The sequence below is a fragment of the Eumetopias jubatus genome, unplaced genomic scaffold (assembly GCF_037043125.1).
Source record: "Eumetopias jubatus isolate StellerSeaLion01/CBP00866 unplaced genomic scaffold, mEumJub1_p1.0 scaffold_6, whole genome shotgun sequence".
Taxonomy (NCBI): Eukaryota; Metazoa; Chordata; class Mammalia; order Carnivora; family Otariidae; genus Eumetopias; species Eumetopias jubatus.
Genome location: NW_028274812.1, coordinates 21,967,769 through 21,995,686, shown reverse-complemented (window position 1 = coordinate 21,995,686; position 27,918 = coordinate 21,967,769). Strand labels below are relative to the sequence as shown.

Sequence of the window (27,918 nt, the reverse complement as noted above, 5' to 3'; positions counted from 1 at the left end):
ATTCACCCATGTGAATTCTTCTCCCCTTAACGCTTCAAAAAAACTTGTGCTGTCAACATCCAAAGCCCATCTTTAACTCTCCACTGGCTCTTTCTCCTCTGTAAACAAACATATTGAAGTTTCTCCCAACTTGAAAAAATATTAAACCCAAGCCCCAGATCACCGCTAGCTATACTTTATAGTTCTGGTTCCCCTCCTCACCCCCCATAAATCTTGAGAGTAACCTCTGCTTGGTCTCTCTACTTCTTCAGCATCATTCATGCCTCAGACTTGGGTCCCCAGTTGTCAGTTCTCCTCTGTCTCTCTCTCTACTCTTCCGATGCCCTTCTGAAATTGGAAAGCCAATAGAGAGTCCGCCATTTGGAATCTCTCTGCAGCATCTGGTATTACTCCCCACTCCTTCCTGCTTGGAAGGAGCCTCTCTCCTGGTGTCAATGGTGGCCTTCTCTTGGGGCTTCTCTCTTACTACTCTGACCATTCTTTCTAAGCCTCCTGGGAAGGGTAGGAGTCTCTACCAGGACTATTTTGCCAGGGAATTTCAACAACATTCCCTTTCATGGGCTCCTGAAATGTCCTTGGCCCTCTAGTCTTGTCACTTGAAACATTAACACCCAGGTGACCTCATCCAAACCAGTAATAGTAGCAGCCACAAATATATGCCAGGTACTACACTAAGCCCCTTTATGTTTCGTTAGTTTTCTTTGACATAGCAATCCAAGCAGGTACTATTACTATCTACATAGTACACTTGAGGAAAGAAAATTTAGGGAGGGTAAGGAACTTGCCAAAAAATTTCTCGGCTAATAAGTAATAAGGTTTAAAACTGATTCCAGAGCCTGTGCTGTGCTACTCCCACAAAATCATTAAGATAAGACAACATGGGCATAATGGCACATGACCAAAACAGAAACTAAATGGGTAATAGGGCATTCTATGAGATCTGAGTGAGTCCATAATGCAGGATACTAAAACTGAAGGAAAAAGGACTTCATATTCCATATTTAATAACACCATGGGATGGGATTAAGAGCCCCTACAAGTTCTATTTTGTTAGGAAATTTTAGCAATTATTACCGTACTTTTTGTGTTACAAAGGTTTATTAATATCTTTTCTAAGTTTATTCCATCTGGAGATATCTTCAAGGTACTGTACCCCTACTCTTTGCGAGTCTTTCTTGTAGTTACTTTCCTATTCTGTCCTTCAGGGGACATTTTTTTGCAGGAAAAGTAAACTTTCATAGAAAATGGGGTTTGCTCTTTCATAATGGAATAATTACATAGAGGAAGGATATAGAGAAATTATAAACTGCCATTGTTTTCCTACCTGCCTACAAATGTATAAAATTTGTAATACACAGTAAACATGGAGGTCATTTTTGTGAGCAGTACCTCTGAGACATGATCCAGTAGATTTTTGTCCTATTGTCATTTTAAAGTCACTGACAGATTTATTTCCCTCTGGCATGCCATCATAACAGTTGAGCTTTTAGACAGTGGGAGTAATAAAATTCCACAAAGAAGTTAAAGACTCTCAGTGTCTGGATCATGCAGTTCTTTTCCTTTGCTAAAGCAATTAGAAAGGTAAGGGGATCTAACTGTATACTGGTAGCATTCCAGGGGGGTTTCAAAAGGTCAGGTGGTCATGGAATCATAGAACTGAAAATTGAAAGATACCTGCTCTCTGGAAGGTAACTTGATATTCTTCATTTTACAGATGAGGCGATCAAGACCCAGAGAGGCTGACTGGTAAGAAATGGAAAGAGGGGGGAGAAGGTAGCTGCAGAAGAGATGATCCAATGCTCCTATCTCAATCAGATCTGGGTCTTTGAGCCAGAAATTCAGAATCACCCAAAGAACTTTCAAAACCCACATGCCAAGGGCTAGCCACAGACTGGGAGAAAATATTTGCAAATCACAAATCTAATAAAGACTTATATTTGGATATACAAAGAATACTTAACAACAACAAAACCAATTAAAAAATGGGCAAAAGATGCAAACAGACCACTCACCAAAGAAGATATACAGATGGCATATATGCATATGAAAGGATGCTCAACATCATTTGTCATCAGGGAAATGCAAATTAAGACAAGATACCACTACACATTTATAAGAATGGCTAAAATCCAAGAATCTGACAATACCAAATGCTAGCAAGCATGCAGGGCAACAATCCATCATTGTTTGTGGTGATACAAAATGGCATAGCTACTTTGGAAGACAGATTGGCAGTTTATTACCAAGCTAAACATAAACATACCATAGCATCCAGCCATTGCTCTCCTTGGTATTTACTCAACTGATTGGAAAACTTATGTCTACACAAGAATCTGCACATAAATGTTTATAGCAGCATTATTCATAATTGCCAAAAACTGGGAGCAACGAAGATGTCCTTCAAATGAATGGATAAACAAACTATGATACAACCATACTATAAAATAGTCTTCAGCAATCAAAAGGAATGAGCTACTAAATTCATGCAACAACATGCATATTGCTAAATAAAAGGATCTAGTTTCAAAAGACTACATACTATATGCTTCCATTCACCTAACATTTTGGAAAAGGGGACAATGTAGAGATGAAAAGCAGATTAAACTCACCAGAAGTTTTGGGAGGGAAGAACACCAACTATTCTCAGTGAAGCACGGGAGTTGTTGTTGTTTAAGGACAGTGAAGCAATTCTGGATGGTAATGCAGTAGTGGATACATAACACTATGCAGTTGACAAAACCCATAGAATTATACAGCATGAAAAGTCAACCTTATTGGATGCAAACTTTTTTTTTTTTTAAATCAACCAGGAGGTCATGAATGCAAACTGTGACAAAAGAATCCAACTGTATTACTAACGTATAAACTCACGGAAGGGAGTCGGAGGAAAAAAAAGGTGTTGACCTAAGTAACTTCAGAAATGACTAAAGACAAAAGAAACTACATAAGCACTGAACTCCGGTTGGTAAAGTTGTTTCCCATGGGGGTACAAGTTAAAAATTCTGAAACCACTGTACATGCATACTGGGAATGAAAAATTAGTAAACAGATGGTGATAATGGAAGCCAGGATTTTCTCACTGTTGGAGAGGGAAGTTACAAAGAAGAGAGGGGAAGGCTAGAATAAGCCATGCAGTGCTGGATTAGAGTCAGAGATTAACATGATGAACTCAAGTTTACCTTGATAAAAATACAGACCGATATGGCAACAGTTACAGGTAGGTGTGATCCACAGGTTAATATTTCCCACTTCTGTCTATTGAGAAGACCAAGAGGCAGTAACACCCTGTCCCCACGAGAACACCCGACACTCGCATCTTTGTCTTGAATACAATTCTCCAATGAAAGGAACCACTCCCCTTGGAAAAATGGCCAGTTCTAGGGCTGGGGCAGGGGATACAGAAGATGAAACTACAGCATCCTGTAATTCCAGAAAGCAACAAAGTGCTCAAAAACAAAATGGTAATGGGGGTAGGTCAAAGAGACACAGGAGCCAACCTAAAAGAGTTTCCCGTGACTGAAACTGGAATAATTTGAGCAACAAAACAATTTGTGTAGTACTGAATTACAAGACATGTTACAAAATAAGTACTCATTTAGATCAGTACTGACAAATCCCATGGGAGGAGAATTCCAAATAACATATGTAGATCTAGATCCCCTGCCTTCAAGGAAGTGGAGCCTAAGTCCTCCCTCCCTAGGTAGCGGGCCACATACAGTGACTTCCTTCCAAAACGTATGGTATGGAAAAGGGAATAAAGGGCAACCCTGTAGCAGAGTAAGCTGACAAACATCACCTCAGCCAAGGGATCAAGGTAAACATCGACAGTGACAAGTCATATTCATAGCATAGACCCTATTCCCTCACCTCTATGGTCTTCATCCCCCAAACCCCTGTTAATCATAAGAAAAACCATCAGACAAACCTAGATGAAGGGACTTTCCACAAAATACCTGATCAGTACTTCTGAAAACTGTCAAGATCATCAAAAAAAGGAAAATGAGATATTTTCACTTCCAACAGGTCCCTAAAGAGACATGAGGACTAAACTTCATGTGCTCTCCTGGATGGGATCCTGAAGCAGAAAAAGAACATCAAGGCAAAACGAAAAATCTGAGTAAAGTATGGAGTTTACTTAATAATAATAAAATATTAGCTCATTAATTGTGACAAATATACCACAGAAATGTTAAGATGTGAATAATGGGGGAAACTGGGTGCTGGGTATCTGGGAACTCTCCATTGCCTTTGCAACTTTTTTGTAAATCTGAAACTACTCTAAAATAATATATTTAAAAGAAAAAAAAAATCCTGGTCTGAGCTCCACCTAAAGAGATCTGGATTCAGTCTGGGAACACTGCTATGAATAGAAGTTAAAAGGAATACTGAGTAATGGACAACAAATGGACAAAACCCACCTCTAAAGAATTTCTTCATTCTACCCCAGCACTTTATTACTCACCCAGCTCATTCATTCATATATTCGATAAACATTTATAGAAAGCCTACTGTGTGCCTGGAGCTCTGCAAGGTACTGTGAATCAAAACCTAATAAGGCAGTGTTTTCTAAATAGTGAGCCACAAACCATTAGTGGGTCATAAAACCAACATAGTGGATCACACCTAGCATTTTTTCCCTAATGAAGGAATTTAAAAAATATGGACTTGGGGGCATCTGGGTGGTTCAGTCAGTTGGGCATCCAACTCTTGATTTCAGCTCATCTCATGATCTCAGGGTTGTGAGATCATACCTGATTTAAGCACAGAGCCTGCTCTGGATTCTCCCTCTCCCTCTGCCCCTCCCCTCCAAAAAAAAAAAATCAGAATGCAATTTCCACAAAAGGATTTTGCTTTTGGGAAATTACTTTGAGGATGTGTGTGTTTGTTCTGGACGATGATATAAAATGCACTTCTTAAGGTAGGTATGTTAAAGTCAAAAGAACTTGAAAGCTATGCAATAAATTATGTTCCTGGCTTCAAATTGCTTAAATTTAGTAGGAGAAAAGATACAAGTAAATCTTAGATTTTTTTTAAAACTATAGCATAATGAAACTGTTTTCTATGATTCAGACAAAAAAAAAAAAGGTACAATGCCAACCAGTTCACACAATCTTAGCCTAAGTAGTATCATTGCATATTTATAGTGATTTACGTATAACTTATTCTACCTGTTTGGACTGAATGATGTCTCCTTCCCAAATTCATATATTGCAGACTTATCTCCAAACGTAACTGTATTTGGAAATAGGGCCTTCAGGGAGATATTAAGGTTAAATGGGGCCATTAGGGTGGGGCCCTAATCCGATGGAACTGGTATCTTTCAAGGAAGAAGAGACACTGGAGCTCTGTCTCCATGACCACAGAAAAGAGAGTAAGTGAGGATGCAGTGAGAAAGTGGCCAATTAGAAGCCAGGAAGAGAGGTCTCACCAGACACCAACCCTGATGGCACCTTGACCTTTGACTTCTAGCCTCTAGAACTGTGAGAGAATAAATCTCTGTTGTTTAAGCCACCTGGTATGTGGTATTTTGTGAGGGTAACCCTAGCAGACTGATACTACTATACCTCCAAAAGGAATTTAAGGCAGCCAACTAGCTAAGATAGTCAGCCAAGTTATGAAAGTTAAAGACCTGGCCTCAGTTGCTGTGCACATTTTCTTTACAAATGGCTGAACAAATTCCTGATGGTATATTTCTACAGAAATGCATACATCCATGATTTTCCAATAATTCAATTATACACAAGTCTTTGATTTATTAATTTTACTGTTATTTTAAGCTAGGATATATATACACATTTCTAATTTCTAGATCACTTCCATAAGCACACAATGATGCTTAAGATCAATTAGTAGTCAGTCCTATGGATGACCTGTAAATCATTGCAACTACTAGCAAGCAGGTGGAAAATTTTCTAAAGACTGAAAAAGTAACTGTTCAATTGAAGATTTCCAGGTTGGACCAATTCACCTTAGGCTTCTGAAATGCAAATTAAGCATATTAATACAACCTAGCATTGACATTTTGTCTGAAGTATAAAGTAATTAAGAAGTTAAATCTAAGTATTCAGAATAAAAAGTGAAATCACAAATAAGAGCCTCCTTTTGGTTGCTTTCACAATTCCCAGAAAAGAGGCTAAGGAGGAAGAGAAAACATAACAAAAGACTAGTAGGAAGGAACAGAGGAGAGGGAAGTGAATGGACATATGAGAGGGTGCATAGAGTCCTGAAATGTGAGGGGAAAAATGACAACAGCCAACATGACAGCCCCCCTCCCCGAGCCACACTGAAAAGGACCTATAAAAGTACCAGTACATTCAGATTCCGAGGTTGTGCCCTGGTGAAAGCGTGTTTAAGTGTTCCTCTTTTGAAATGAGGTTAGATCTTTGAAACAATCTCTTCACTGGGAAACACTTTGCTCTGCTGGGGAAATCTTAATCATGTCTGTGAAACTATTATATTTCCATTCTAATTATCTCAATTTCTCCAATCTTGCTAATATGGGTATAGGCTCACATATAATAAGATCTTAAAGGAAGGATTTGGATGTTCTCAATTGCCTCAGAGTATCATTCATTTTGTGAGAAAAAACAAGTGCCTTACAGAATTTTAAGGGAAAAACAAGGTCAAGGAAATATAAAGAAATCAAAACTCCCATAATGCCTAGAACTGTCCCTTTGAAGTTGCAGCCCCTCAGAGAATTTAACTGAGGGCGTATATAGCTCTTTATCAAGTTTACTTATTATAATTTCATGTTATAGCCAAAAGAGAGGTCTTTTGTGAAGTTATTTAACAATATACAGTTACTGTATAAGCCATTAACTTTTGAAACATCTTTGTCTCTTTTGAATACTCTAAAATTAACCGTTTCTCTCATAAGCACTCCAGAATATATTAGTATAAAACACGTTAGATCTTTTAAATTATATTTTTTAAAAGTCAGATCTCTGGGGGTGCCTGGATGGCTCAGTCAGTTAAGCGTCACTCTTAATTTTGGCTCAGGTCATTATCTCAGGGTCCTGAGATGGAGCCCCCCACCAGACTCCTCGCTCAGCAGGGAGTCTGCTGGAGATTCTCTCCCTTCCTCTCCCTCTGCCCCTCCACCCCTGCCTCTCTCTCAAATAAATAAAGCTTTTTAAAAAAGGTCAAATCTCTGTCATTTCCTAATGCAAATGTTTTATCTTAATTGTGGCAGCAGCTCCAAAGGTAAACTCATTTATCAAAACTTAAGCTGTATAGTGAGATTGGTTATATTTTATTGTTTGTAAGTTATAAATCAGTGGAGCTAAGGAAAAAAAAGCCTCTACCAACGGTCATGAGGATGTAGAAACTGAAAAAGAAAAAACAAACAAAACACAACAACAAAAAAAAAAAACGGCTTAAAAGAAAGCCACACCACTACTAGGAAGAAGAATTTTAAAAGAGAAATTTAAAAAAAAATCACCATTACGTGCTAATTTTAGGGTGCCATTGTAATTTGAGCTGCACTTTCTCAATGGTGAAATACATAAAAGAGAACATTCCCTAAGATCCTGATATCTGACAATAGAAGAAAAGAAGAAAATCTGGATAAACTAGCTCTATTCTGGACAAACAACCATGGTTTTCTTTGCTCTACTTCTGGGCTGCTGAGGGCGTGAAGTATGTCAAGTAGCTAAAGCAAATGGACCCCACAAAGCACATAGTATATGATGCATGTGGAATGGCAGTATCATCCATGTTGTATTTTCCTTATTATAAAAAGGCAGGCTTGTTTTAGAAGTTTAGGAAGAACTGGAAGACATTTTCAATAGTAGTAATAATTATCTCGCCATCTAATTACAATTATTAATATGCCTTCCATTTATTCCTTTCCATTTTTTATATTATTGAGATGATCTGGAATAGACACAGTCTTGAATCTGGCCTCAATCTGAACACAAACATCTTCCCACGACATTCTTTTGTAGGCATATGAGGAGGTTCCTAGAAATATTATTTATACAGGTCAGATCCTAATCCACTGTATAGCAATATTACAATTAAAACAACCATTCTTCGGGGCGCCTGGGTGGCTCAGTTATTAAGCATCTGCCATCAGCTCAGGTCATGATCCCAGGGTCTGGGATTGAGCCCCGCATCGGGCTCCCTGCTCAGCGGGAAGCCTACTGCTCCCTCTTCCACTCCCCCTGCTTGTGCTCCCTCTCTCGCTGTGTCTCTGTCAAATAAATAAAATTTTAAAAAAAAGCAACCATTCTTCAATCATTGTACTTCTGTATTATCAGTTTGTTTTTTTTTTAAATCACAAAGAATGCAGTAAACATCATTACATATAAAGTGTTTGGTCTACTTAAAAATTACTTCCTGAGGTAAGGAATGCCTCCCTAAGTTGGACACGAACTCCAAAAGCCATGAAAAAAATCAATAAATTCAACTATATAACAAAATCAAATTTTTGGCATGGCAAAACACACCATAAGCAGTTACAACAGTTACAAGACACCAAACTGGGGGGTATGGGAATGTGACTCATGATAAAGGGCTAATTTGCTTAATATATGGAGAGAGCGTGTCTACAGATCAGTAAGGAAAAGAACAACTCAACATAAAAATGAGCAAAAGATAAGAACAGACACAGTTCACTGAGTGAAGAGTATGCAGATAGCTCTTAAATCTATTAAAAGACACTCCTTTTAATCTTCAGAGAAATGCAAATTAAAACAGTATTGAGATTTTTCACTTATCACACTTCCAAGATTTTAACACATATTGCGCTGTCAAGAGTCTAGAAAAAGTACTGTGGCCCTTCACCGAGAGGAAGCTCTTCATGTACCGACATGAAACAAATTGCCGAGGTCTTAGAAGTCAAACAGCCAACTACTGACCAGTTTAGATAGCGTGTTATCATTTGTGTAAAAATGGAGTGTGGTGAGGAGATGATACCCCTCCCCCCCATACATGCAGGCTTTTGGATGTATCATGAACAAAAGTACTCGGAAAAGGGACACAGGGTTTTCCATAAACGCTAGTGTCTGGGGTTCAGAGGATCAAGCAAACTTCTTCACTGTCCACTCTTTAGTGCCTTTTGAATTGAAAAACATTTTAATATATTTCTATTAGAAGAATAAAAGTCCAATTTAAAAAATAAAATTTAAGTCATTTCTTTAGGCTAAATATCTAAAAGTAGAATCTTCCAGCCAAAGAGTCTAAACTCTATAAGACTGTGGAATAGCTTTCCTAAAGGGCTGACACTCTATTTCTGGTGGCAATATGGGATTATCTTTCATAGGCTTTATAGGCTACACAAGAGTGGTTTGTTTTTTAAGGTTTTTTTTTTTTTTTTTTTTTTTTTTTACAGAGAGAGAAAGAGAGAGAGAGCCCAAGTAGGCAGAGTGGCAGGCAAAGGGAAAGGGAGAAGCAGGCTCCCCACTGAGCAGGGAGTCTGATATGGGGCTCGATCCCAGGACCCCGGGATCATGACCTAAGCTGAAGGCAGACCATTAACTACACTGAGCCACCCAGCCAGCCACCCCAAGATCTTTATATTTGAGAAAGTGATTAGGAAAAAATGGCATCATTTTGATTTGCATACCTTGATTACTAGTGAGACTGAGCATTTTCCACCCTTTGTTAGCTCTTATATATTTGCTCCTTTGCGACTTCCAGTCATCACATTTCTCCTTTACATACTGAAGACAACGTTTTCCCTAAAATATACCATACTGTATATCAACCTTCTCCCTGTCACTTATTGGCAACTTTTTTTAACCAGTTTTTAATCTTTTAAATTGTATTTGACAGAAGTTTTAACCTCTTGTCTGGTCAAATATAGTCCTCACTTCCTCTATCTAGTTCAGTCCAAACTTTCCTTAGTCACCATTGCATACCAGGCAATCACTAAGCCCTGCGGGTAGTTGAGAGGCACAGTCTATCAGGGGGACTGGCATATGCAAGATTATTCTGATAGAGCATGGTAACTGAAGGTGAAGAACTATATGCTATTATGGACACACAGCATTGGGGCACTTAGCGCAACTCAGCAGCAGAGACCAATTTTCTAAAAGAGATGATTCTACACATTTAGTAGATGAAGACATTTGAGTGGGACGAGCACACTAGGTACCATCATGGACTGAGAGTCTATGTTCTGTGCAAATTCATATGTTGAAGTCCTAATCCCCAGTGTAACAGTTTGGAGCTGGGGCCTTTGGAAGATACTTGGGTTTAGATGAGGTCATGAGGGTAGAGCCCTAGTGATGAGATTAGTGCCCTTATAAGGGGATGATGAGACCAGAGCTCTCATCAACAGGCACAAACCAAGGGAAGGCTACGGCAGGGTGGAACTGGGAAAAGGGTTCTCACCAGAAACCCAACCCTGCTGGCACCCTGATCTTGGACTTTCCAGCCTCCAAAACGGCAAGAAGTGTTCCTTGTTTAAGCCACCCAGTCAATAGTAATCTGTTACAGCATCCTCAACTAAGAAACTGATACTGAGAAGTGGGCTATGCTTTAGCAAATGCCTAAAAATATGGATGAGACTTTGGAACTGGATAGAGGCTATAGAAGATTTGAGGTGCATGCTAGGAAAAGCTGAGATTGCTTGTAGAGACTTTTATTTTTTTTTAAAGATTTTATTTATTTGAGAGACAGAGAGAGAGTGAGAGAGAGAGGAGTTGGGGGGTGGGGCAAGGGGGAAGCTGACTCCCCGCCAGCGGGGGCTTGTAGAGACTTTTAAAGGAGATTCTGGTGAGAGCGCAGAATGAGAGAACCGCAGAGAAGGCTTCCAGTTTCTTAGAGAACACATCTGTAATCACGTACAGAATGTTGATAGAAATATGGGTGGTAAAGGCCATTCTGATGAGGATGAGACACAGATGAGGAACGTGCTATTGGACCATGGAGAAATACCAGGGTTTCGTGGAAGGAAGAACTTGCAAGCCATGAAATTGGATATTTAGCCAAAGAGATTTTTTTAAGCAAAGTTTTGAAGGAGCAGCTTCGTTCCTCCTGAAAGCTTATAGTAAAATGTGAGAAGAGAGAAATAAATTGAAGAAGGAAGTGTTAAGTAAAAAGGAAGCAGAACTTAAACATTTGGAAAATTCTCATCTTATCCATCTTGCAAAAAATGAGAAAGCATGTTTGGAAGAGAACACTTAGTGTGGTCTGACTGACCATTTGATAAGATTAGTGCATGGGTGTGAACCATGATTAGTGACCTAATCAGCCACTCCAGCAGGAACACCGCCAGTTTCAACAACATGGGACAAAATGAAGGAAGGCTCTCAGACTTCTCAGATCCTACAGGACCTTAGAATTATTTGGTTGTGAACACGCACTATTCTTCAAAACAAAGGAAGAAGCACACTGAGGGGTATTCAGCGATAATGGGGGCCGCCATTCCCACCACAGAACCAGAGTACCTGGGCCCAGGGAGCAAGGCTGCCCCTACCTCGGTTTCAAAGGGTGGGACGAATGCCCAGCAGAGCTGTGTGACTGGGGCTGCCCAGAGAAGTGGGGATACAACCCCCACCCAGCAGAGCCTCAGAGTCAGAACCATTGCCCCAGTGAGTCCAAAGGGTAGACCATCCAGCCAAAGAGGATTATTCTAAACCTTGAGGTCTAAGGGAGTATGCCATCCTGGTTATGGACTTGAGGCTCACTGTCCCTTCCTTCTTTCCTATTTCTCCCTTTTGGAATGGGGATGCCTATCTTATGCCTGTCCCACCATCAGAGGCTAGAACCACAGAGTTTGTTTGGTTTCACAGGCTTACAGCTGGGTTAAAATTCTGCCTCAGGCTGAATCATACAAGTCTCACCCATAGCTGATTTAGATGATACTCAGATGACACTGTGGACCTTAGAACTGATGCACGAATGAGTTAAGACTTTTGGAGCAGGTGGGATGCAATGGATGCATTTTATATGTGGGAAATTGGGGAAGCAAGGAGCATAATGCTATGGGCTGAATGTTTGTGTCCTCTCAAAATTCATATGTTGAGGCTCTCACCCCCAAATGTTATGGTATTTATGGGTGGGACCTTCAGATTATTAGGTTTAGATGCGGCCATGGAGGTCATGAAGGTAGAGCCCCAGTGATGGGATTCTCAAAAATTTACATGGGGATGATGAGACCACAGCTCACTAGCTCCCTGGGTGCAGTACCAAGGAAAGGCTATGTGAGGACATAACCAGGAAGAGGGTTCTTGTCAGAAGTCCAGTCTTGATGGCACCCTGATCTTAGACTTCCAGCCTCCAGAACTGAGACATCAATGTTCGCTGTTTAACTCACCCAGTCTGTGGTAACTGTTCTAACAGTTTGAACTAAGACACTAGGTAAAGGTAAGACCAGAAGTTAATGGATATGTAAATGGTCTAGTAGCTACAGGGAACTCCCAGCTGCTGCTTATTACCAGAGCCTAGAAGACACAAAGAATTGTGAGAGGTAAAGCTAAAGGGCTAGTGAAAGGTCAGCTCAGACTTGTGAGTTATAGAACTGTGAAGTAATAAAACAGGTGTTTTAAGCCACTAAGTTTATGTTAATTTGTTATGGAAGCAATCGAACACTAATACAGACTTTGGTGTCTGGAAGTGGTGTGCTGTTATAACAAAAATATTGAAGAGCTCTGGAATCAGGCTGTAGCAGAGGCTAGAAGAATTCTGACAAACATGATAGAAAAAGTCTTCAGGGGGGCGCCTGGGTGGTTCAGTCGGTGAAGCATCTGACTCTTGATTTTGGCTCAGGTCATGATCTCAGGGTCGTGAGACAGAACCCTGAATAGGGCTCCTCGCTCAGCAGGGAGTCTGCTTAAGATTCTCTCTCTCTCCCTCTGCCCTCCCCCAACCCTGCTTTCTCTCAAATAAATAAATCTTTAAAAAGACAGAGAGAGAGAGAGAAAAGTCTTCACCAAACTGTTTGTCGAAATATGGGCATTAAAGCACTACCAGTGAGGACTCAGAAGGAAATGAGAACATGTTACTAGAAATAAAGAATGCCACATGTGAAACTGATCTACAAGCACAACACAATCTCTATAAAACTTGTGGCTAATTTCTATGCAGAAATTGAGAAGCTGCTCCTACATTTATATGGAAATTCCAGGGAACCAGAATAACCAAAACAATCTTAAAAAATAAGACCAAAGTTGGAGGGCTCACCCTTCCCTAATTCAAAACTTACTATATATAAAGCTACAGAAAATTAAGACAATATTGTACTTGCATAAGACTGGATATAGATCAGTGCAATAGAATTGAATGTCCCAAAACAAATCCATACACCTATGGCCAGGTGATTTTTTTTTTTTATGAGTGCCAAGACCATTCAATAGAGAATAGTCTTTTTGACAAATGGATAAATAAAATATGACGTATCCATACAAAGATTAAGCAGTAAAAAGAAATGAAGAACTGGTATATGCTACAACATGGATGACCTTTGAAAACATTGTGCTATGTGAAAAAAATCAGTAACAAAGGACCACATATTGTATGATTCCACCTATATGGAATGTGCAGGATAAGCAAATATAGAGACAGAAAGCAGATTAGTAGTTGCCTAGGGCTGGGGAGGTGGAAGGATTGGGGGCAAGAGGTTTCTTTTTTAGATAATGAAAATGTTCTAGACTTGATTATGGAGATAGATGTACAACTCTATGAATATACCAAAAATTACAGAACTGTATACTTTAAATGATTAATTGTACTGCATATGAATTATAGCTTTTTTTTTAAGAAAAGAAAACCACATCAAGGCACATCATAACCAAATTACTGTAAAGCAATGACAAAGAAAAAATTTCAAAGCAGCTGGAGGAGGAGAAAAGGACATAAAATAAAACAACAAACCACAAATCTGAAGGTAGGCTTCTTATTCCAGAATTACAAAGAACTACTATAAATAAAAGAGATAAACCACCTGAAATGAAACTGGGCAAAACATATAAATAGGCACTTAACTGAAAAATAAACTGAAATAGTCAAGAAACAAATGAAAAGATGGTTGACTTCCTTAGTAATCAAATAACATAAGTTTAAAAATGTCAGATACTGGGGCACCTGGCTGGCTCAGTAAGTAGAGCTTTCAGCTCTTGGTCTCAGGGTCATGAGTTGGAGCCCCAGTTGGGGGGCAGAGCTTACTTTAAAAAAAGAAAGAAAAAAATCAGATATCATTTACCATTGCAAAATTTATAAATCTGACAAGAACATTTACACTTCTGATGGAAGTATCAAATAGCACAATCACTTTGACCAATAACTTAGACATTCAATGAATAAAAAGGGGTATATACTAAATATCCCAGAAATTCCATTATTAGGTATAAATCCTAGAAAAATGTGTGCATACGTACACCAGGATATATGTAGAAAAATATATCTCAAAATAGGAGAAGCAAACCTGTTTATAGTAGCAAAAGATCCAAATGTCCATCAACAGGAAAATGAATAAATTGTGGCATACGACATTCTTTATGCCAGTAAAAATGGGCATAGTTAGGGGCACCTGGGTGGGTCAGTTGTTTAAGCATCCAGCTCTTGGTTTCGGCTCAGGTCATGATCTCAGAGTCGTGAGATCGAGCCCTGGGTCAGATTCGCACCGGGCATGGAGTCTGCTTAAGATTCTCTCTCTCGCTCAAAGAAGATGGGATACACACACACACACACACACACACACAATGGAGTATTACTCAGCCATCAAAAAATCAAAAAGAATGAAATCTTGCCATTTGCAATGACGTGGATGGAGCTAGAGTGTATCAACTAAGCAAAATAAGTCAGAGAAAGACATATACCATATGATTTCATTCGTATGTGGAATTTAAGAAACAAAACATAGGGGAAGGGAAGGAAAAATAAAATAAAAGGAAAACAGACAGGGAGGCAAACCAGAAGAGACTCTTAACTACAGGGAACAAACAGAGGGTTGCTGGAGGGGAGGTGGGTGGGGGATGGGATAATTGGGTGACGGGCATTAAGGAGGGCACCTGATGTAAGGAGCACTGGGTGTTGTATGCAACTGATGAATCACTGAACTCTACCTAGGAAACTGATAATATAGTATACGTTAATTAAATTGAATTTAAAATAAAAATTAAAAACATTCTCTCTCCCTCTGCCCCTCCCCCATGCACTCGCGCGTGCTTGCACTCTCAATCCCTTTCTCTCTCAAATAAATAAATCTTTTAAAAATGGATATAATTACTGTTAGGTTCAAAAAAGCAAGTCTCTATATAATTTATATCATATTTCTACTCATAAAGCTAAGCAATATTCACAAAAAGGTAAACTATGAAGGGAATGATAAATACAAAAATCTGCCTACTGGTAACACTCAAAGGGAAACCCCTCAAAGGGAGGGAAGGATTTAGAGAGGAAGTCAGAGAACTCCAAAGTTAACAGGAAGTAGTAAAGACAGAGGGTTGCAGGATACTCTAAATAGAAAATACTTTTATTTGGGGTGCCTGGCTGGCTCAGTCAATGGAGCATGCGACTCCTGATCTTGGAATTGTGAGTTCAAGCCCCACGCATAGAGTTTACTTAAAAACCTTTTTTAAAAAAATAGAAAATACTGTATAATTTGCGTATCTAGTCAATGCCTCATTAAAAACCATTTCTAAAAAAGCTAATGGGGGTGAAGAACTAGAGAGAGCTAACCTTCAATATTCTTTAGACCATTTGAGGGGGAAGGGAGGAGAGAAGACAGTGGTTAGAAGGGGCCCAGGGAAAAGGGAAGGTTTGGCTTTATTCTTTTCCAGAATAGAAAATCGTTTAACAAACAGGCTAAGGGATAAAAAGCAGTAGAGACTTCGAGATTAGCAGGGTAACGGTAGTAAAGGTGGGAAGGGTAGACAGAGCATTCCCTGAAAGCCTCAGCCAGATACTGCTCCACGCCCTTTACCTGCCTTATGTCATGGCCGTTCTATCACTCGTCCCATTTTTCAAATGGAAAAACTGAATCATAGAGAAGTTAAGCAACATGCCCAGAATCAGACATTTAAAAAGTATGAAACCATATTCCAGTTTGGCATACTCTGGCCCCAAAGCCAGGATTGTTTATCCTCTGTGCTGCTAACCTCTGACTATAAGGGAGGGGGTTAAGTGAGGGAGCAAGGTCCTACAGGAGTGAAGACAGGTCTTGACTAAGAAAGATATTTCCAAGGCTAAAGAGGAGGGTAAATGGCAAGGGGTAGGGAAGAACAGATGGGAAGAAAGCAGTTCACAAGTTCGCCGTTTATAGTCTCCCCTCTCCCCCCCAACTTTTTTTTTTTTTTTAAATGAGGTAGGAGGTCAGATTGTTTGTTGCAAGTGGAGTGGAGACTGGTGGAATTAAAAATATTTGTGGTTCTGGTGAGAGTTGAGTGGAACTAAGACCAAGTAAGGGAACGCGAGATTCACACTCTCCATCACATACACCTACTGCGTGGAATGCTGGGTACGACCTCCTGAGCTGACTGATTTGTTCTCTTTCTCGATCTTGACTGGTTGAGCTCAAGCAAATTCAATGTATCCATAATATAGTCCTACTGTAAAGTCTTTGATACCAGCAACCAGAGCTCACTTAGCTTTCCTGCTTAGAACCCCTAAACTTTATCTTTTGTACGTTGTTCTCCCATCCTCCTTCAAGGAGAAAAGGGTTAGCTTTCTTTGACATTTCTGTCTCCATCATTAGATCATAAATTTATTCAAGGGAATAAGACCACGGTTTGCAAAGAACAAGCATATAATATTTAAATCTCTGTCCTGGCTAATTCAATAATTGCATTTCTATACATATCTCTGAAACAAATTACAGGGTAGAAAAATAGACTTCTTAAGTGCTACCAAAATCTACGTATTTTTACACAGATTTAAAACTCTTAAGATCTCTTTACACAACCATTTTTAGCAATAAGCTCTTATCTTTCCCAAGTATCAGTGCAGTTGTCCAAATTATCAAATTCCAAATTAATGATCTTTTCCTATAGTCTATGGAATCCTCCAATTTAGGAAACTGATTCTGTTACTCTTTTATTACAAATAAATATCTTCGGGCAAAATCCATTGGCAAACATTCAGAAATTAAGTGGAAGAAAATAATTTTAAAACAATTTAGTAGGTCATATTTAACAACTTAAAGTTTAATCAACTGTAGACGTTAACATAATCAGATTATATGATATTGCCTCAAATGGGTCATTTATTTCCCCTATATACCATGCAATTAAATTGCAAAATATATTTCAAAAAATAACGAAACCACTCAATACAGGAAACCACAATAAGCAAAAGAATAGGACACAGGGAAACCAGTAACTGCAACGTGTGTGTGTTTAATGAAAAAAAAATCTGTTCAGGCATATATTCAGATGCCAAATAACTTTCACTAGAATTTTCATCACAGAAATTCTACTTTATTGCTGTGATCCCTTTAGGTAATCAACCTATACACTAAAATGATTGCTAAGGATAATCATCTACTTTTATTTTCTGTCACAAACAGTATCTTACCTGATGTCCTTTAAGCCAATGTTTCAAATGTTTGTGACCACAACCAACAGTAAGAAAAATTTCATGTTGCAACCTAATACAAAAATATTCACGAAGTTCACATATTTATCTTACTAATACTGATATACTCTAACTTTTTTTAAATACTGGTTTCATTCTACCAAATTAAAGCAAGAGTTTGAAAAAATACCGCTTCAATTATTTTATTTTACTCACGTGTATTTTTGTTGTTGTTGTTGTTTTGAGAGAGTGTGAGCGATTGAGCATGGGGAGAGACAGAGAGAATCTCAAGCAGGCTCCATGCCCAGCACAGAGCCCAAGGGTGCGGTGGGGGAAGGGGGGTGTGTTCCATCTCACAACATTGAGATCATGACCTGAGCTGAAACCAAGAGTCCAATGCTCAATGGACTTTGCCACCCAGAGGCCCCTACTCACATGTTATTTTTAATAACATGATTCTAGGTTGCTATTCAGAAGATGAATATGATTTGCCCTAGTACTAGAATAGGGTGTAAGTGACTCCCACGGATGGTATATCTTTCCGCATCCATACCATGACACACAGGATGGAAAAGAGTGAATCACCACCATGGGAAGAGTAAAGATAAAGTAGACAAAATCATCCTGCTGATATCTGACCAGTGTCCTCCAAAATTATGTAAGGTACTATAGCATACAGGATAGAACACTGAATTTAGAATTAAGGCCCACTTCTACTATGTTGGGCAGGACACTTTGCAGAGATTTAATGTTCTCATCTCTGATGAATAACACGGGTCAGGGGCTCACTCTCTTAGCCACTACTCTATTCCCAGAGTCTAGAACAGTACCTGACATGCAGTAAGTGCTCAACAGAAATTGCTGAATATCTTGTTTATATCCTTGCAAGCAGGAGATCGTCCAAATGTGTGATTTTGTTTTTAAATTCAGTCTGAAATAACTGGAGACCCAATATGCTGGAAGCTTCACACTACCCAGTGATTGACTAAGTGCCTTCCTCTTTTTTCTTGGGGAAAAAAATGGGGTTGGGAGGACTTTCTGTATTTTTTTTTCTAACAGCTCATCCTTATGAAAAGAAAGTATGTGTACTCTTCTCTAGATACCCAGCATATATGCAACATTGTGCCCTCTTAAACCACGAATGTAAAAACTGAGCTACTCTTTGCTGCACCAAAACCATTTATCTCCTCCTTGGTACCAAACAGATGATTGAAGAGGGCCCCAGAACAAAATTGTAAATTACAGTACTCAATTTTTCAGCCTAACACGTATACTTATAAATGTTTTAAAATTATTTTGGCTGATGCTCAATCATAGTGAATTATCCTTATTAGCCAGAACCTCACATTGCCAAGATAATTTATTCCATTCATCGTTAATTTTTGAGTAATTCTTTTATTCTTTAGCTATCATGCCTGCTTCTATGAGGCATATGAAAGATGCCAGTCATTGCAATCTTACCACGATTTATCATGAAAACTTCCAACTATGCAAAATACTATCTGATTAAGTATAACAGTGTAGATAGTAAGTCCTTAAGATATCTGGATAAAAATAAATCTTTATCTTCATAAAGAAACTCATCACTTAAAATTCTAGGATTTGGGGATGGTAAATACATGGCAGATGATCCGTTATTTTCTTCACCCTTTAGTACCTTGCTCAGGCCAGTTACTGATCATGGTTTTTTGCCCAGTGGACAGAGATAGGACTTCTGGATTCTTCCCTCTAGGCAGCCACAACCAAATATGATGAAACTCATTCGTCATCTCTGGGTTCAAGAATCTCTACGTGATTGGAGAAAAGTCTTTGCTTATATTAACTATCACATGAATCTTGTCCAAAGATACACCAAAAAGAATACATTCAACCCCCAAATCTACTCTTCTAATGGAAGAGGTATCCATTTTCCTATGTGGTCTAACAAAATGATACTATTTAACTTTAGGTCTTAAATTATTTATGTCAAATAAATATGTGATCATGGCCTACCAATCCAATAAAGGAAGATACTTTATGATCATGAGGGCTCATTCTGTAACAAATCACACATGAAATTATAAAAAAATATATGTTCATTGTAAAAACACAAAAATACCTACGTAAAAATTAGAAGTTTACCAGGCCCTTTAATAGTCCATTCCCCAGAAGTAGCCAGGATTAAGTTTGGTGAACATCCTTTCAAACTCCCTTTATATTTATATAGGGAAAAAGTGTGTGTGTGTACACATGTCTGAGTTATACCAGAGCTATTTTATGAAAATATTTCCAGCAAATTTTAAATTTGAAAACGATCTGTAGTATTTAATAGACGAATGATGATGCAAATTTAATGTTATATCCCGTCCCTAACATAGCTCAGAGTTCGACATAAGACACTGGAAAAACGCATTAACCCAACACTTTTTCACAACATGTTATAATGAAATATTCCACCCAAATTTTGCTCAAGTTCAAAAAAATGAAACATTCTATTGAAAAATATCCTTTACATATGGTGGTACCACATACACAGAGAAAGGAGGGTCTCATTTCTTTTTAGGAAAAATACGAAATATGAGAGATGAGCACCGAGAGGCACAGATATTCATATCCATAGTTATTCATGAAAACACACTTGCCGAGACACAAGGTATTCAGCAGAGAAGGAAGCTCGCCAAGTGCTTAGTTTAACACTTTCATTTTACATATAAGGAAGCTGATTCAAAGGTCACAAAGCCAAGAACAGAGGCAGCATGAGAATCACAACGTACTGTCTCTTGCTGTGCTCGTCATACAAAAACCACATGGCCTCGGCGTTCTTTAACGTGAGGAAATGTGTTTATATGGACTGAGGTTTACACAGATTGCCTTTGTCCCCAACGCTTGCTCCTTAGGATCCCACTCTCCTGCATCCCTCTGCCCCAGCTACCCTCCTTTCTCCCTACTCCAGGCTGGATTCTACAGTCTCTTCTAACGACGACCCTCTGGCTGGTGCATCCCCACTCTGATCAGAACTCTGTCCTTCACTTTCAACCTTAGCAAAGTCCTGAGGCTCCAAGAAGAGACATGTGGCCTGCTCATCTCCAGATACAGAGCCACGGTTGTCAGAGGGATAAATCATGAGTACAGGTGCCTTTAGGAAAGCCAAAGCTACGTTTCCATGATTAATGATGATGAGCAAGACCTGGGAGAAAAACTCTGATCCCCATAAGCAATTATATAACCAATGTCTTGATTGGGGTTCTGTAGTCACAGATACAGTTTCATGTTCCAAATAAACGGCAGCCCTATAATTTGGGCTGAAATGTAGCCTTTGAAAGTTTTTATAATAGTAGCACTCTCACTTCTGAAGCAGATACACTTTTCCATAATGATATAGCAGAAGCTCAACACATAAAAGGAACAAAAGTAAAGCAGAGGAGTTGAAGCAGCATGTAAAAGAGATTTCACTTTATTTTTCCCTCATCCCTTCTCCTCACCCACATCTACTTTTGGGTACCCTGAGCTCCAGAGAATTAGCTTGAACAACTTTATATATTTTGACACATTCACCTTTATTAAGCCACGTCAACACCTATATAAAGACAGAGTAATCGACATTTTACACATTGCAAATTGATAACGGGTAATGTTCTACTTACCTCTTGCTTGCTAAAAACTTTCTACCCTTATTTTTCTCAAACATTAAACTATAAATATCTTGTTGTCTTGGATAACGTGTATATTAAAACATTTTCCTTCTGATCACAGAGCCACCCCACCCATGTCCCCAGCCAAGGCCTGTCCCATCAGTGGCGAGAGGGGCACAAGCCCAGTGCCAGTTTTATGCGGGCACACTGTTCACAGTGCTCCAGAGAACCAGACGCCTCCCTGCCCGGGGTGCCGCCTTCCACTGTACCCCCAAATCCCAAACCTTCAAGCGGCTAAAGACACTATATTCCCTTCGCTCCTCTTGCAAAAATGACACCAAAATGAGCCCCAACAGTTCACACTTCTGGGCCCCCCCCCCACAAAGGCCCAGTCTAAGTACTTGGGCCCCTGGGATCAGGGGTTGTGGGGGGCGGGGTGCCGTAGGCCATCCCATTTCCTCCACACCGCTCACTTCCATTCCTCTTACCCCTAGGTGCTGCTTCTATCTTCCTTTAGCCTAAAGTCTTCAGGTTTGTGGTCTTGTGCAAACGGATGGCCAATTCAGAAGCTACTTATTATTGGAGTTGTACCTTCGGCCAGAGCTCAATCCAAGTTTAGGCTGAGCCAATACTTGATCATCTCCAATAAGAGTGACTCAAAATTCATACACATATCCTGAAGCTAGAATAGGTGGAGTTGCCAAGAGTCCTCAAAAGTAAATTTGCACACACTAGCATTTCTCCTAAGAAAACTGATCCCCAATTTAAGAGAGATTATCATGACTAAATCAAAATCATGAATACCTGAGAGGTGGTGGACAAATCTAAGCAAAGGCCGGTGATCTGGGAGTCCTGGAAAGGGAGACTTGAAGCGGAGCATTGCAGTCAATGCATCTCTCCCACTGTGCAAAGGAGAGCCCAGCCTCGGTTCACTGCCGGGTAAAAGGTAGATCACAGGCTTCCGGGGCTCCGTGACACTATCACGGAGGATCAGTCAACTCTCCTGTTCTCTTTTCTCAACAAGTAGCCCTCCAGCCTTTAACTGGTTGCCCCTGCCATAAGGTAAATGCCTCAACCTGCTTCTGAAAAGGCAAAGGGGCCTGCTCGTCACTTTCATCTTTCAGATGTAAATTAATAACCCAAAAATGGGATGCTTTAGACAGATTCGGATTTGTTTACTTAGTGTGACTCAGACCCACAGGTCTTGCTACCATCTGGGCAGAACTCAAGGGCCTTTGTGTCTGATAACAAAGGTCCCAAGGTCCTCTCCAGACACCTCCCCTCCACTTTCCTTTCCTGGGGATCCTATGGCTTCCTGATCTCTAAACTCCATTCCAAGAATAGGGAAGAATCATTTATACTTTGATAAATGCTCTTCACAGCCCTACCCAAACCCTCTCAGGTGTTTCCAGTATATTTAGCAAATGTATTCAATAGACAGTTAATGCCTATCATAACTACTCACTAGATCGTCTAAGACGCCCTGTGACTTCCAGGGAGCCTTGTCATTGGCAGAGGAAGCTTTGCTTTGCTGCAAGTATTCTCCCCTGGAGGCTGCGCAGCAAGTGAACCTGCTTTAGTCTTTTGGGATGCCTGGGACTAGTTGAGCCTCAAGGTCCCAGTTATCTGTACGCTTACTCCCTCAGCTCTCTATCCCTAATGCCACCCACTGTTCCTGCATCCTCAGGGTTTGAAAGGCCGTTCTGACCCCTGCAGGAAGGCTGCAGTCCCCTCTCCTCCTCTGGGAAGCTTTCTCAAACCTTTCGGGAGACTGCCACATCCATTTGGCATCTACATTCACCCCACCCCTTGTTTCTTCACTGCTTCTTGGGCTATCTGTTGACTTTTTACCTTGAGTGTCACCTACAGCACCCAACACTACCCTAGGCACATGCAGTTTTGATTGAGAAAGTTAAAAATGCTAAATTGAGGGGCACCTGGATGGCTCAGTCAGTTAAGCGTCTGCCTTCGGCTCAGGTCACAATCCCAGGGTCCTGGGATCAAGTCCGGCATAGGGCTCCCTCTCCTTCTACCCCTCCCCACTGCTCATGCTCTCTTTCGTGCATGCTCTCAAATAAATAAAATCTTTAAAAAATGCTAAATTGAGAGTTATGAAGTTGGGAATCCTTCACATGTAAAAGGAGAAAGATGATCCACGAAGATTAAAGGCACACCTTCGTTAAGGAAAAGAAAAATGAACGAAAGCTGGGGGCTGCTCTCCAAAACGTTCTTTCTTTATACTTTTCTGCATCCTTGTTTTACATCGAAGAGATTCTCGGTCATACTTCTCCATGGCAAATTACCAATTAACATTCTAATTAAAATCTGACCCACATCCATGATCCCCTCCCCCACCTCTCCAGGGACCAGACATATGTGACAGGGGATACGCAAGGAAATATTTTTGCACCAGAACCACCAGCTGCAGATGAAAGCAGTTAGGTCACTGAGCAATAAGGCTACTTTTCTAGTAATATTACAACACATTACTGGAAGTTGGAGAGAGGGGCTCCCCCTTTTAGAGCTCTTCCATATAGGACTTCCTTATGGCTTTCCCATGGTCTCCCTCTCCCAATCCCATCCATGAGCCTAAGAAAAATGTAATTTTCATAGAAATCAACAACGAGAAGGGGAGAGTCACTGGGGGCTGGTGTTAGTGGAAGAGTTGTAACAGACACCCACGGTTACAGCCTTTGGCCCTTTAAACACCAGGGAGGGGCGACTTCAGCCAGAACCCCATCAGCAACAGTGTGGAGCAGGAGAACGGCAGACACAAAATTGCAAAAGACAGAGCTTCTCCCTTCAGTTCAGCTACCCATTACCTATATGACTTTCGCAAGCCAGCCTGGCCCAACTCCAGCTGGAAAAGGAGGACAGAGCTATCTGCCCAGCTCACTGGTGCTTCCACTAGGATCAAGTAAGGGGAGATAAGAACAGCAAGAGCAGAGGCCACCGGTGATTGAGGCCTTATCACAGCCAGGTGCCTCCTAAGCATCATAGCTGTTAATCCTCACAAGTCTCCTGTAGATCATATTATCCTCATTTTACAAATGAGCAGACGCAGGTAGTTAAAGTCACCAGTCAAATTCAGAACTGTTGAGCCCATGCTTTAACTACCACACTAAACTGCCTCCCCCTGTGTTTTGAAATAACTTTGAAAACTAAGAGTCCATACGCATCGAATCCCTGAAGAAGCTGGTGGCCATGTTTGATTTACCCATTTTTTTTAATCTTCCCTCCCAACAAGTACCCCCCCACCACTGATTCTATCAAAGTCCATTCTCTTCCCGACCCCCTCCTCCTAATTATTCCTTTTTTATTCCTCCTGCAGCTTTCCTTTTGTGCTTTCTCCTGTTAAATCATCTTAAGCTTTCCTAAGTAACATAATGAAAACTACCCAAAAAGGGGCACATTTTTAAAAAGTGCATAGAACAGACTTTATCTGAATATTATTTTTAAGTGGAGCTAAATTATTTAGTAAGAATGGAGGACACATTGAAAAGTTGTGTGTTTTTTTTTTAACAAGTCCTTTCTTGGATTAACTTTAGACACAGCTGAGGCTTTTACAAAGATAAAACTTTAGAAAGCCTAGTAAATTTTAAAGAGTCATCATGAAACCAAAAGTCATTTCTACTTTAGATTGTCAGCATATGATTACACTAGAATTTCATCAGATTGAAAAATAAGAACATAGATTTGACTACACATAGAATCCTCAATTCTCAAAGCTTTTACAGAAGGGTGCTGTTTACCCAGCTCCAGGGTAATGCCCTTCCCCTGAGGCTAATGGGGTTGCTCTTTCTTCTGGGCCACATGGAACTTTGTTCATTCTATACTTTTATAATCATCCTAACCAGGTTATATCGTGGCCTGTTTTACACATCAGTCTCTTCCACCAGCCAGAGACAGCTAGAACAACAAACTCAGCATTTTATTCATCTCTGTATTTCTAAAATGCCCGGTACACCAAGATCCTCAACACAAATCTGTTGAGTAATGGAACCAAAATTCACATTTATCAGGGAATCATGCAGGCTTCAACCTGACTGGGGTTACCACAGGGCAGGACACATTGGTGGTCACTGGCTCTTGATTTGCCTACCTGAAAATAATCTAAAGCCTTTGGGTTTTTTTAGAGGAGGAAATATATATGGTGCCTTTTTTAAACCATCATCCAGAGATGGGGCAGGCTGGAGCTTGCTTGTTTCTTCCAGATGATTCTGATTTTCTGAGTTACAGTTTACACCAACACTGGTCCAGATCACACTACCTGAAAACAAACACCCCTTTTCCCTGGCAGGGTGTTTTCCTCCATTCCCCTCCCACTGAATCCAAACACCACTCACAGAACCAAAGCCTGTGTCCTTTGTTGCCGCTGTACCAGAATTTTGGATCATTTTTCTGATTTCTCCCTTTTCAACACTTTCTTTTACACCTTTATTATGATCTTAACCAGGTTACTGGTTACTTAACCAGGTTACAGGTTACTACTTTACAGATGAGGAAACACTGTGCTTAAAATTTGTTCAATGGTCACACTGGGAGTAGAACCCAGTTCCCGCACTTCCTGATTCCTAACCAAGTGCCCACAGCGCGCGCGCACAGGCCAGAGCTTCAACCCCATCACTTTTGATTCTGGATCTTTGGGGTGGGCCCAACAGGTGTATTTTGAAAAACTTTCCAGGTGCTTCTGGGAGGTGCCTCAGGTTAGGCCGTCGGGCACCAGACAATATAAACCTTGTAGTGTTAATATGCATTCCCTGAACACCTCCCAGGTATTTGTTTTCATTCAAAGTGGCCAGACGCTCAATACCACGATATTGGAGTAAGTCTGGTAATTGTCACTTCACTTATTTTTCTCAGTAGGGCTTTCTACAGACATCTTCACACTTAAGTAAACGAAACCGGGGGGTCACTTTCCCTCGGGTAAGCCGCCCCCCAACACACACACACCACCCCCACCCCCAAGCAGGGGCACCGTCGCTGATAACACAGCTGAGCACCTGCAAAAGCTACGGCGACCGCCGCCAAAGGCAGCGTGTTCCGCGCGCCGTCCAGCAGGGCCACCCTAATTCTCTGTGCCTTGTCGAGGGTGTTGGGGGCACCACGGTCCCCTGTCCCTTTTCTCCCGAGGTCCGTGGGGACTTCCCCCCGCCGTCACTCGGTCATTTTCTTCCCATCATCTCAGTCTCTCAGGGGACAAGCTACGTTTGAACTTGAGATTCTCACGTTTGGGGTGGGTCAGAAACTACCCCGCGCTCCCAGCCTCAGCGCACGCAGAGCTTGAATCCGGCAAAACACGCCCCCCGCCCGAGGACTGCGGGGCGGGCGGTAGGTGGCGGCTCCTCCGCTCTCTCGTCACCGTCACCCGCTCCGCCCAGCGCAGAAGAGAGCAGCGGCCGACCCGAGAGAAAGGGGAAGCGCGCCGGGAGCCGCACAGAGGCTACCCGCCGGCGGCCGGTGCGTCCCGCAGCACACGGGGGCGGCCTGGCCCCGCGGCCCCAAGTCCCACGGCGGCCCCGCCCCGCCTCACCTCGCTCCGCCCCGCGGGCCTCCGGCACCTGCAGCCCCGCAGCAGCCCGGCCCGTCCCCCCCACGCCGCACCCTTACTGCCGCCGCCACCCCGCCCGCCGAGCGCCTCACCTTCGAGTCTTCCCGCTTCGCCGCCAAGTTTCCCCACCTTGGAAAGTTCTGGGGTCCGATCCCGGGGCCCGGCGCGGGCAGCAGAGGGGAAGCGGACGGTCTAGGCTGCCGCCGGTCGAGCAACGCGACTCCGACTCGGCGGCGCGGAAAAGGAGAAGGGGAAGGGGAGGAAGGGGCGGGGAGCCTCGGCGGGGTGATCCCCTCCGACCCCAGCCTGCCCGCGTTAGCCGCTCTCAGGGGCTTGAGCGCTGGTTTTCCGCCCCGCCGTTGGCGACTCTGGCTCTCCCAGTTGTCAGCACCGCCAGTGGTTAAGAGTTTGGGCTGTGGGGTCAGGATGTTTTAAAATCTTGCCCCACTACTTACAAGGGTGTCATCTTGGGCAATTTACCCCTCTTTGCAAAATGAGGAAAACTATAGTACCCATCCAGGGCGAATCCAGATTTTGTGGGTCCTGAAACTGAAACAATGAGGGGTGAGGGGGCTTCTTCAAGGGAAGATACAAAATTAGACTTAGGGCTTGGGAAGGGACTTGGACAAGAGAGGAGGCCTGAACCTTCACTAGCTTTACACCTCAAACGCCTTGTTGGGAGAATTAAATGAAATGAACCACGCGAAACCCTACAATGGGTCCTGGCACACTCGACAGGTGTTGTTTATAGGGATGATATCTTTGTAGCCGGTCAGGTGGACCTGGGAGAAGAAATAACACTGTCAATTACGTGCCAGGTGTTTTAAATACATACTGTACTTAATTCACGTTATGCCAATTTTACAGTTCAAAAACCTAAGGCTCAGAGAAGTCCTATTACGTGCTCATGGTCACGAGGAACCAATTCTGCCACATTGCAAGTACCTGGTTTTTCCACAATTCTACCTCACATACTAATATGTAAATATCTTCTATAACTTTTTTGTTTGGACGAGAAAAGAAAGAAGAAGAAATTCCCCCACGAGAGAACAAAGCGCCTCAGAAATACCTGTTTTCACTGCAAAATTTCCCCAGTTCAATACAACAGCAAATGGATTGCCCTTGAAATCACACCCAGTGCATGTGAAGTACCCTGTTGCAAAATCAATAAATGGCTTTACTTAAATGTGTTCAGGTTACACATTTGCTTGCTCTGCTAGCACTGTGTGTTTACTTTCTCTATCGATTATTAATACTACTGCAATTCAGATTGATGGGTTTCTAATCTATCCCCAA

At 41.3% G+C, this 27,918-nt stretch overlaps 1 protein-coding gene across 1 annotated transcript in view; it reads right to left on the bottom strand.

The window, feature by feature from the left end:
* The window catches only part of PLAGL1 (PLAG1 like zinc finger 1), a 107,134-nt gene extending 80,293 nt beyond the window's left edge, over positions 1-26,841 (bottom strand). The window contains exon 1 of the mRNA XM_028121369.2: positions 26,715-26,841. The gene's annotated coding sequence lies outside the window, so the exon portion shown is untranslated. The remainder of the gene's footprint in view (positions 1-26,714) is intronic.
* Between the last annotated feature and the right edge of the window lie 1,077 nt (positions 26,842-27,918).